The sequence below is a fragment of the Oncorhynchus gorbuscha genome, linkage group LG10 (genome assembly GCF_021184085.1).
Source record: "Oncorhynchus gorbuscha isolate QuinsamMale2020 ecotype Even-year linkage group LG10, OgorEven_v1.0, whole genome shotgun sequence".
Taxonomy (NCBI): Eukaryota; Metazoa; Chordata; class Actinopteri; order Salmoniformes; family Salmonidae; genus Oncorhynchus; species Oncorhynchus gorbuscha.
The window spans coordinates 50,514,257-50,526,308 of NC_060182.1; positions in this window are offsets into that span (position 1 = coordinate 50,514,257).

The following is a 12,052-nucleotide window of genomic DNA, read 5'->3' on the forward strand; positions in this document are numbered from 1 at the left end:
ATGGGGTGGAAACAGCATGCTTTGGGGTTGTGTTTCTGCAAAGAGAGCAGGACGACTGATCCGTGTAAAGGAAAGAATGAATGGGGCCATGTATCGTGAGATTTTGAGTGAAAACCTCCTTCCATCAGCAAGGGCATTGAAGATGAAACGTGGCTTGGGTCTTTCAGCATGACAATGATCCCAAACACACCGCCCGGGCAACGAAGGAGTGGCTTCGTAAGAAGCATTTCAAGGTCCTGGAGTGGCCTAGCCAGTCTCCAGATCTCAACCCCATAGAAAATCTTTGGAGGGAGTTGGAAGTCCGTGTTGCCCAGCAACAGCCCCAAAACATCACTGCTCTAGAGGAGATCTGCATGGAGGAATGGGCCAAAATACCAGCAACAGTGTGTGAAAACCTTGTGAAGACTTACAGAAAACGTTTGACCTCAGTCACTGCCAACAAAGGGTATATAACAAAGTAAGTATTGAGACAAGCTTTTTTCCGGATGCCCCAAACAATCGGAAAGGGGATTCATCAGATAAAATGACTTTACCTCAGTCCTCAGCAGTCCAATCCCTGTACCTTTTGCAGAATTACCAGTCTGTCCCTAATGTTTTTCCTGGACAGAAGTGGCTTCTTTTGCTGCCCTTCTTGACACCAGGCCATCCTCCAAAAGTCTTCACCTCACTTTGCATGCAGATGCACTCACACCTGCCTGCTGCCATTCCTGAGCAAGCTCTGTACTGGTGGTGCCCCAATCCAGCAACTGAATCAACTTTAGGAGATGGTCCTGGCGCTTGCTGGACTTTCTTGGGCACCCTGAAGCCTTCTTCACAACAATTGAACCTCTCTCCTTGAAGTTCTTGATGATCCGATAAATGGTTGATTTTTAGATGCATTCTTAATGGCAGCAATATCCTTGCCTGTGAAGCCCTTTTTGTGCAAAGCAATGATGACAGCATGTGTTTCCTTGCAGGTAACCATGGTTGACAGAGGAAGAACAATGATTCCAAACACCACCCTCCTTTTGAAGCTTCCAGTCTGTTATTCAAACTCAATCAGCATGACAGAGTGATCTCCAGCCGTGTCCTCGTCAACACTCACACCTGTGTTAACAAGAGAATCACTGACATGTCAGCTGGTCCTTTTGTGGCAGGGCTGAAATGCAGTGGAAATGTTTTTTGGGGATTCGATTCATTTGCATGGCAAAGAGGGACTTTGCAATTAATTGCAATTCATCTTCTCACTCTTCATAACATTCTGGAGTATATGCAAATTGCCATCATACAAACTAAGGCAGCAGTTTTTTAACATTCTCAAAATTGTACATTCTCAAAACTGTACATGAAATTTTCTGACCTGTGTGCCAACACTTCACACTGCATAATCCACTCAAACTGGATAGTTTTATGTTGATGCTGTTATATTTTCGCTTATATATTTGTATAATATTTTCTAGGTCTGACATGATGTCCCCTTCAATCACTGATGATAGGAATGCTCAGTTGACTACTCGCCTTGAATAGTAAATCGCTTTTTTTAGTGCGTCTCCATCATATTTGTCCCACTGTATTGGGGTTAGTCAATGGAGGTTTTAAACATAAATGTTCACCTTTCAGCCTGGAGAAAAGGTTGAAGGCCACGGGGAAGAGAAACTGGATTGTATGCTGGTTTCTTCAACACTGTGCAGCAATTATGGAAAGTCTGCAGACTAAGATGACTCTCTGTCTGCTGGCTACAATCCATTGGCTGGTCCTGTAGCGCTCTTTCTATTGTGGCCTGGTCAGAAAGTATGCAAGTACTGCAGCCAATTCAGTGTTGTTGAACACTGCATCACACCCTGGCATATCACTGCTAAATCTCATTCACCCAGGTGCTTTGAACTATATCAAAGATTTCTATCATAATTCAAGATTTTTTATGAACATTTCTTAAAATTGTTTTTCAGATGGACAAACCGTTGCTGTGAGGCTCTCCAGAAAAATCAAGCGGACACGAGAGTGAATAAAACAGCAGATCAACGCCTACAATTGAAGGAACAAGTCACCTCAATTCCACCCAAGACTGGAGTACGTGGATGTTCTCCAGAAAGACCATATAGTCTGGTCCTAGTTGTCCAACAATTTGGGGGACAGTCTGCTCTGGGCAAAGCAGCGTGCAGTGATGCTGCATAACATACAAAATTGCCTTTTTTTATTGCCAGAGAGAGTTGGGGCTTTTTGAGGAGGCCCTTGCTTCTCTCGGGCAGTGTGAGGCTGAGCCAACACAAGCATTAGAATGACACATTTCCTGAACAAATTCAGTGATATCTGCTAACCAGACCTCTCATTAAGCGATGGTCAGACGATGGTCTTGTATTGCTAAAGAATGGGTGACTCTGTGCTGCTCCGAAATAAAATGCAGAACATATTAAAGCTCCAGCAAGCATTTTCAATGTTGACTAGTGATGGCTCGGTCAGCACAGATGTAGAGGAGGACAGTGATTCAGAAGATTGAGGAATTAATGTCTGTCTGTGTTTGTGTGTGAGTTCTACACAGACAAACTATACACTGAGTATTCCAAACATTAGGAACACCTGCCCTCAGAACAGCCTCAATTCATCAGGGCATGGACCTGTACCACTGCACATTGACTCGATACCAGTCCCTCCTGTATATAGCCTCGTTATTTTATTGCTACTTTTTAAAAACTTTACTTAGTAAATATTTTCTTAACAGCATTGTTGGTTAATGGCTTGTCAGTAAGCATTTCACGGTAAGGTCTACACCTATTGTGTTCGGCGCATGTGAAAAATACAATTTGATTTAACTCTACAATGTGTTGGAAGCCTTCACCAGGGATGCTGGCCTATTTCGACTCCAATGCTTCCCACAGTTGTGTCAAGTTGGCCAGATGTAATTTTCCCTGTTCCAGGCCCAGCTCCACTCCCATCTCAACTCCTACCGCCAGCTCTAGGCCCAGCACCATCCCCAGCTGAAAACAGATATTCTAAAAATCAAACATTTGCTCTATATTTTCATAATCAGCAGACATATTGGCCCAGAAAAAAACAAGTGGTAGATGGCCATATATAGCAAAGCCCACCGTTGCCCTTTAGCGAGAGCAGTGGCCACAATGGGTATCTGTTCAAAGGGAATGTCATGATTGTCTAAAGTAATGAGTCAAGCCACTGCCTGTACTGTACATGTCAATGTTGTTCATCTCAATGACCAAGACATTACAATTCTGAATTGAAACATTGTAGAGTGTTGCATCTTACTTATTGTGAACTTGATGCCATGGCCTGCCTCCAAAATGGTAGATAGTCGGTCCATGCCATATTGGGAAGGCTTTAAAAAAAACTCTATTCCACCTGGCATGCCCTCTACTTCAATGACCACCTTCTTGGCAGCCACAGCCATATGGAACTCTGCCATGTCCACTTGCTTCATCTAAACAGAAACAGAAATAAGGCTTTAGTGAAGGAAAATCAAGTGTACACATTATTCCACGCTTCTACCAGTGATCCAGAAATCTGCTTACTTGAATATCAACAATGTAAACCAACAAGGCACAGCTACCACAGATGTTTTTATAAATCAAATGTCAGCCCTCTACCTGAGAATTTTAGTGGGTACACCTTTTGCTTTACGGTGATCCCTCATAAACAGGTTGTAAGCTGACATGTTACATTTGTAGAGCTTAGTTTTATTTGAGGGACAGCTTGACTCTGGGCCAATTTTCTTCTTTCATTCCCAAACCAATTCTAGAGGAAACAATAGGAAGATAACACAATAGTAAATAATACTGAATCACATTTCAAATCAGAGCAATTGCACATAGTACTTTATAAAGAGTAGACAAAAATATTGCTCCACCAACTCAGCTTTTTATCTAGCAGATGATTGAAAAAGGAGCCCTGATATAAACTAGAGGCAAAACACAAATCGCTATGGGAAAAGTTTAAATAACTTAGGAATTACTATTATTATCACAACAGCAGAGGATAGGATCCAGGATTGTAATGTTCTTTTTTCAGTCATAACCCTCTGATAGCTAGCCATGGGGCAGGGGTAAGACCTGACAGCAGCAGTTGGTACTGGTCATATAGTCTTAGTAAAATTGTCTGGATTTATGGATGGTTCTTGATTTGTAGAGTGATGGGATGCTTTGAGACTTGGCACTGCCGAACCATACCACCCAAGGAAGCAGAAGGTTAGGATTCTTTCAATTAATGTCTTATTTAAAAGGTGAGGCCAAAGGAAGAAGTCATAAGCCAATTTTTTTGCCCAGAACCCACAGAGATATTACAAAAAGACAAAACCATATCTTATGTTCACGGAATATAAAACAGAACATTATAATGACCCTCACCTCCACCACTCTCTCTGACAGTACAATTCTGGTGAGGCGACTCTGGGATGCTGGCCTTCTAAGCAGAGTTGCACAGAAAAATCCATATCACAGACTGGCCAATAAAAATAAAAGATTAAGATGGGCAAAAGAACACAGACACTGGACAGAGGAACTCTGCCTAGAAGGACAGCATTCCGGAGTCGCCTCTTCACTGTTGACGTTGAGACTGGTATTTTGCAGGTACTATTTAATGAAGCTGCCAGTTGAGGACTTGAGGCATCTGTTTCTCAAACTAGACACTAATGTACTTGTCCTCTTACTCAGTTATGCACTGGGGCCTCCCACTCCTCTTTCTATTCTGGTTAGAGCCTGTTTACGTTGTTCTGTGACGGGAGTAGTACACAGAGTTATACGAGATCTTCAGTTTCTTGGCAATTTCTCGCATGGAATAGCCTTCATTTCTCAGAACAAGAATAGACTGACAAGTTTCAGAAGAAAGGTCTTTGTTTCTGGCCATTTTGAGCCTGTAATCAAACCCACAAATGCTGATGCTCCAGATACTCAACTAGTCTAAAGAAGGGCAGTTTATTGCTTCTTTAATCATCAGGACAACAGTTTCAGCTGTGCTAACATAATTGCAAAAGGGTTTTCTAATGATGAATTAGCCTTTTAAAATGATAAACTTGGATTAGCAAACACAACGTGACATTGGAACACAGAAGTGATGGTTGCTGATAATGGGCCTCTGTACGCCTATGTAGATTTTCTATAAGAAATCTGCCGTTTCCAGCTATAATAGTAATTCTCAACATTAATAATGTCTACACTGTATTTCGGATCAATTTGATGTTATTTTAATGTACAAAAAATGTGCTCTTCTTTCAAAAACAAGGACATTTCTAAGTGACCCCAAACCTTTGAACGCTAGTGTACTTGTTGGTAGAGTTATTAAAGTGACAATGCATAGATAATAACAGAGAGTAGTAAGCAGCATAGAAGAGGGTGGGGGCAATGCAAATAGTCTGGGTAGCCATTTGATAAGCTGTTCAGGAGTATTATGGCTTGGGGGTTTAGAATCCTCTGGGACCTAGACTTGGTGCTACGGTACCACTTGCCATGCGGTAGCAGAGAGAACAGTCTATGACTAGGGTGGCTGGAGTCTTTGACAATGTTTAGGGCCTTCCTCTGACACCGCCTGGTATAGAGGTCATGGATCACAGGAAGCTTGACCCCGATGATGTAGTCTGTAATAGTTTGCGAGCCCTGTCACATCCGACGAGAATCGGAGCCGGTGTGGTACGATTCTATCTTAGTCCTGTATTGATGCTTTGCCTGTTTGATGGTTCGTCGGAGGGCACAGCGGGATATCTTATCAGCTTCCGGGTTAGAGTCCTGCTCCTTGAAAGTGACAGCTCTACCCTTTAGCTCAGTGTGAATGTTGCCTGTAATACATGGCTTCTGGTTGGGGTATGTACGTACAGTCACTGTGGGGACGACATCCCCGATGCACTTATTGATAAAGCCAGTGACTGGTGTGGTGTACTCCTCAATGCTCTCTGAAGAATCCCGGAACATATTCCCGTTTGTGCTCGCAAAACAGTCCTGTAGTTTAGCATCTGCTTCATCTGACCACTTTTTTTATAGACCGAGTCACTGGTGCTTCCTGCTTTAATTTTTGCTTGTAAGCAGGAATCAGGAGGATATAATTATGGTCAGATTTTCCAACTGGAGGGCGAGGGAGAGCTTTGTACACGTCTCTGTGTGTGGAGTAAAGGTGGTTAACCTCTTGAACCTCTGGGGGCAGTATTTAATTTTTGGATGAAAAACATTCCCGTTTTAAACAAGATATTTTGTCACGAAAAGATGCTTGACTATGCATATAATTGACAGCTTTGGAAAGAAAACACTCTGACGTTTCCAGAACGGCAAAGATATTGTCTGTGAGTGCCACAGAACTAATGCTACAGGTGAAACCAAGATGAAACTTCAAACAGGAAGTGAGCCAGATTTTTGAGGCGCTGTGTTCCAATGTTTCCTTATATGGCTGTGAATGCGCCAGGAACGAGCCTACACTTTCTGTCGTTTCCCCAAGGTGTCTGCAGCATTGTGACGTATTTGTAGGCATATCATTGGAAGATTGACCATAAGAGACTACATTTACCTGGTGTCCGCCTGGTGTCCTCCGTCGAAATTGGTGCGTAATCTCCAGGTGCATGTATTTTTCCATGTGATTCAGAGGAGAAACCAAACTGCCACGAATGACTTATCATCAAATAGATATGTGAAAAACACCTTTAGGATTGATTCTAAACAACGTTTACCATGTTTCTGTCGATATTATGGAGTTAATTTGGAAATAAGTTAGGCGTTTTGATGACTGAATTTTCGGGGGGTTTTCTTAGCCAAACGTGATGAACAAAATGGAGCGATATCTCCTACACAAATAATATTTTTGGAAAAACTGAACATTTGCTATCTAACTGAGAGTCTCCTCATTGAAAACATCCAGGTAAATTATTTTATTTGAATGCTTTTCTTGTTTTTGTGAAAATGTTGCCTGCTGAATGCTAGGCTTAATGCTATGCTAGCTATCAATACTCTTACACAAATGCTTGTTTTGCTATGGTTGAAAAGCATATTTTGAAAATCTGAGGGGACAGTGTTGATAACAAAAGGCTAAGCTTGAGAGCCAATATATTTATTTCATTTCATTTCATTTGCGATTTTCATGAATAGTTAACGTTGCATTATGGTAATGCATAGTCAAACATGTTTGTGACAAAATATCTTGTTAAAAACGGGAACGTTTTTTATCCAAAAATTAAAAGAGCGCCCCCTATCTCGAAGAAGTTAAAGTGACTTGTGATACCTTTATTAAATCCATTAATTAAAGTGGACAGTGATATGGGTCTGTATGTTAGTAATGGCTGTTTAGCAGTCTGATGGCCTTAAGATAGATGCTGTTATTCAGTCTCTCGGTCCCAGCTTTGATGCACCTGTACTGACCTCAACTTCTGGATGATAGTGGGGTGAACAGGCGGTGGCTCAGGTGGTTGTTGTCCTTGATGATATTTTTGTCCTTCCTGTGACATCGGGTGCTGTAGGTGTGCCGGAGGGCAGGTAGTTTGCCCCCGGTGATAAGTTGTGCAGATCACGCACTACCCTCGGGAGAGGCTTGTGGTGCAGTTGCCGTCCCCGGCGGGGGACAATCTCTCGATTGTGCATCTGTAAAAGTGTGTGAGGGATTTAGGTGACAAGACAAATTTCTTCAGCCTTCTTCACCACGCTGTCTGTGTGGGTGGACCATTTCAGTTTTTCGGTGATGTGTACGCCGAGGAACTTGAAACTTTCTACCTTCAGCCACTACTGCCCCGTCAATGTTGATAGGGGGGGGGGTGCTCCCTCTGCTGTTTCCTGCAGTCCACAATCATCCCCTTTGCTTTGATGACGTTGAGTGAGAGGTTGTTTTCCTGACACCACACTTCGAGTGCCCTCACCTCCTCCCTGTAGGCTGTCTCGTCATTGTTGGTAATCAAGCTGTTGTGTCGTCTGCAAACTTGATAATTGAGTTGGAGGCATGCATGGCCACGCAATCATGAGTGAACAAGGAGTACAGGAAAGGGGGCTGAGCACGCATCCTTATGGGGCCCCAGTGTTGAGGATCAGCGAAGTGGAGATGTTGTTTCCAACCTTCACCACCTGGGGGTGGCCCATCAGAAAGTTACTGTTACCCAATTACACAGGTCAGCATTGAGACCCAGGGCCTTAAGCTTAATGATGAGCTTGGGGGGGGGGTACTATGGTGTTGAATGCTGAGCTCTAGTCAATGAACAGCATTCTTAAATAGGTATTTCTCTTGTCCAGATGGGGTAGGGCAGTGTGCAATATGATGGAGATTGCATCGTCTGTGGACCTGTTGGGGCAGTATGCAAACTGAAGTGGGTGTAGGGTGGCAGGTAAGGTGGAGGTGAAATGATCCTTAACAAGTCTCTCAAAGCACTTCATGATGACAGAAGTGAGTGCTACAGGGCAATAGTCATTTAGTTCAGTTATCTTTGCCTTCTTTGGTACAGGAACAATGGTGGCCATCTTGAAGCATGTGGGGACAGCAGACTGGGATATGGGAGCGATTTAATATGTCTGTAAACACACCAGCCAGCTGGTCTGCACATGCTCTGAGGATGCGGCTAGGGATGCCGTCTGGGCCAGCAGCCTTTGCGAGTGTTAACACATTTAAATGTTTTACTCACTTCGGCCACGGAGAAGGAGAGCCCGCTGTCCTTCATAGCGGGCCGCGTCAGTGGCACTGTATTATCCTCAAAGCGGGCAAAGACGGTGTTTAGCTTGTCTGGAAGCAAGACATCGGTGTCCGTGACGTGGCTGGTTTCCTTTTTGTAGTCCATAATTGCCTGTACACCCTGCCACATACGTCTCGTGTCTGGGCCGTTGAATTGCGACTCCATTTTGTCCCTATACCGACATTTCGCTTGTTTGATTGCCTTGCGGAGGGAATAACTACAGTTTTTATTCGGCCACATTCCCCCAACCTCTTTCCATGGTTGAATGAGGTGGTTCGTGGTTTGTGCTTTCAGTTTTGCGCGAATGACGCCTTCTATCCAAGGTTTCTGGTTGGGATAGGTTTTAGTAGTCACAGTGGGTACAACATCTCCAATGCACTTCCTAATAAACTCACTCACCGAGTCAGCGTATAAATCAATGTTATTGTCTGAGGCTCCCCAGAACATTTTCCAGTCCACGCGATCAAAACAATCTTGAAGCGTGGACTTCGATTGGTCAGACCAGTGTTGAATGGTTCTTGTCACGGGTACATCCTGTTTGAGTTTCTGCCTATAGGACGGCACAAGCAAGATGGAGTCGTGGTCGGATTTGCCAAAGGGAGCGCGGGGGAGGGCCTTGTATGCATCGCGGAAGTAAGAGTAGCAGTGGTCCAGTGTTTCTGCTAGAGCGGGTACAACAGTAAATATGCTGGTTGAATTTAGGTAGTCTTGTTCTCAAATTAGCTTTGTTAAAATCCCCAGCTACAATAAAAGCAGCCTCAGGATATATGGTTTTCTGATTTCTGATACGAGGCCAATAAATCATCAAATCATCTGAACCAATTATTCGACTATGTTATGTTAACTATCTGTCGTAATACACCCAGAAATTATGAAGCAATGAAGACCATCTGTAATGCACCCGTGTAGGTTTTTCCACCTTGCCGGTTCAGCAATTTGAACCAACCCGTGGGCTAGCAACACAACCACAGCCTAGCAATGAATGCACCCGTGTCGGCCTGCAACCTGGAACGCTCCCGCAGTCTAGCAACGAGACCACAGGCTAGCAATGTCAGTTAAACTAGCCAGCTGGGTCACGAGTTGCCGGAGCTCATTCAGAGGAAGTTTAAAACGATGTTTTAAATATTTTGTATTAATTTCAGAGCTACAAATGCAATGCACTTATTATTTATTAATGACCATTTTGCTTCCTATGGCGGGCAAGGCAAGGGAGGTCTGGTCATCGGCCATGCTGGAAATGTGTTCTCGTGTTATTGTGTCATTGTCAACACAGTACATCTACACCACAAAATGAAACGTTGATTTGAACTATCTGACCAACTAGTGGGTCAGGCGGCGCCCCAATGTCTGATTCATATCGCTTGATTTCTGATGATAGTCGTCGATTATATGATTGTATTGGGTGGAATCAGAGAGGTGCCCGCTGCCTTATGCCTTGATCACACCAACAGTGTCTTACGCAAAATAGTACACAGCATCATCTTGATTTGTGTGTGTAACAAAAGTCCAACATTCACCTTCTGCTAACATTTCTGTCAAACCGTCCACGCATAGTTCGTTAAATCCAACATATGCACCACAGAACGCACTGCATCTGCAACGCAATGCTGCAAGGAAAATGCAGCGTTCTATTGGAAATTAATGTACTTCTGGTGTACCAAAATGCAAATCACGGTTGATGTGATCGAGGCCGATGGGGCAGTTGTTGGGGGGTTAACTGTGTTGCTCATGGGCAGAACGGCAAGTTTTTCCACCTTGCCGGCTCAGCAATTGAACCACCAACCTTTTTGTTACTGGCCCAACGCTCTTAACCGCTAGGCTATCTGCCGCTACCTTAAGCACCTTTTCCAGCCGACTATCGATAAAAAAAGATTAAGTCAAACAAGTTATAACGTGTGTGAAGTTTCAAATTAATTCTGTCATTACTAAATGTGATAGGTATTGTTACATTAACCACAAAATATTTGTTTAAAAATATTTAATCAGTTGTCTTCCTCAATTTCTTTGCAGGAGGGAGGGAATCTGATTTAATTGGTCCTCAATTTACAGCTCAGACACTTCATTCAAGATAATGCTGTTAGCCTGGTTTACAGGTGAATTATCTGATTTGATCCATAAACAAATACACAATGGGCCAAAACCAGAAAGGGTAATTCCCAGGCTGAATGGCAGTTATTCAGGGTACTGAGAAATAAGTCCACCTTGTTAACACGGAAATGCAAATCTAGCTTCGAAATGATGGAAAACCACTAAATCCATTTTACCGAGATTGAGCTTTCAGAAGTTGTAAAAGGCACTCGCATCTATTGATATTAAGAAAGTGGCTGGCCAGGATGAATTAAATGCCCCTCTCACTTTCATCTTAAATATTTAATTGGTGAGTAATACCATTCCAAAAGTCTGGAAAGCAGCCTGTCACGCCTTTAAATAAAGGCATAAGAGCACCTCCTCTCAGCTGCCCACTGCACTGAGGACAGGAAGCACTGTCACCACCGATAAATCTATGATTATCGATCATTTCAATAAGCATTTTTCCACGGCTGGCCATGCATTCCATCTGGCTGCCAACATCTCAGCACCCCTTGTAGCACACCCCAACTGCTAAATCTGGATCCCTACAAATCAGCGGTCTAGACAATCTGGACCCTTTCTTTCTAAAATTATCAGCCAAAATTGTTGCAACTCCTATTACTAGCCTACTCAACCTCTCTTTCGTATCATCTGAGATCGCCAAAGATTGGAAAGCAGCTGCGGTCATCCCCCTCTTCAAAGGGGGAGACACTCTAGACCCAAACTGATATAGACCAATATCCATCCTGCCCTGCCTTTCTAAAATCTTCGAAAGCCAAGTTAATAAACAGATCACCAACCATATCGAATCCCACCGTACCTTCTCCACTATGCAATCTGGTTTCCGAGCTGGTCATGGGTGCACCTCAGCCACGCTAAAATACAGTACTGTGCAGCCGTCTTCATTGACCTGGCCAAGGCTTTTGACACTGTCAATCACCACATTCTTATCGGCATACTTGATAGCCTTGGCTTATCAAATGACTGCCTCGCCTGGTTCACCAACTACTTCTCCGATAAGAGTTCAGTGTGTCAAATCGGAGGGCCTGTTGTCCGGACCTCTGGCAGTCTCTATGGGAGTGCCACAGGGTTCAATTCTCAGGCCGACTCTTTTCTATGCATATATCAATGATAGCCCTTCCTTGGAGACTGTGCTAAAAACCCTCCAAACGAGCTTCAACGCCATACAACACTCCTTCCATGGCCTCCAACTGCTCTTAAATGCGAGTAAAACAAAGTGCATGCTCTTCAACCAATTTCTGCCCGCACCCACCTGCCTGACTAGCATCACTACTCTGGACGGTTCTGACCTAGAATATGTGGACAACTACAAAGTAGGTGTCTGGTTAGTCTGGTTAGACTGTAGAC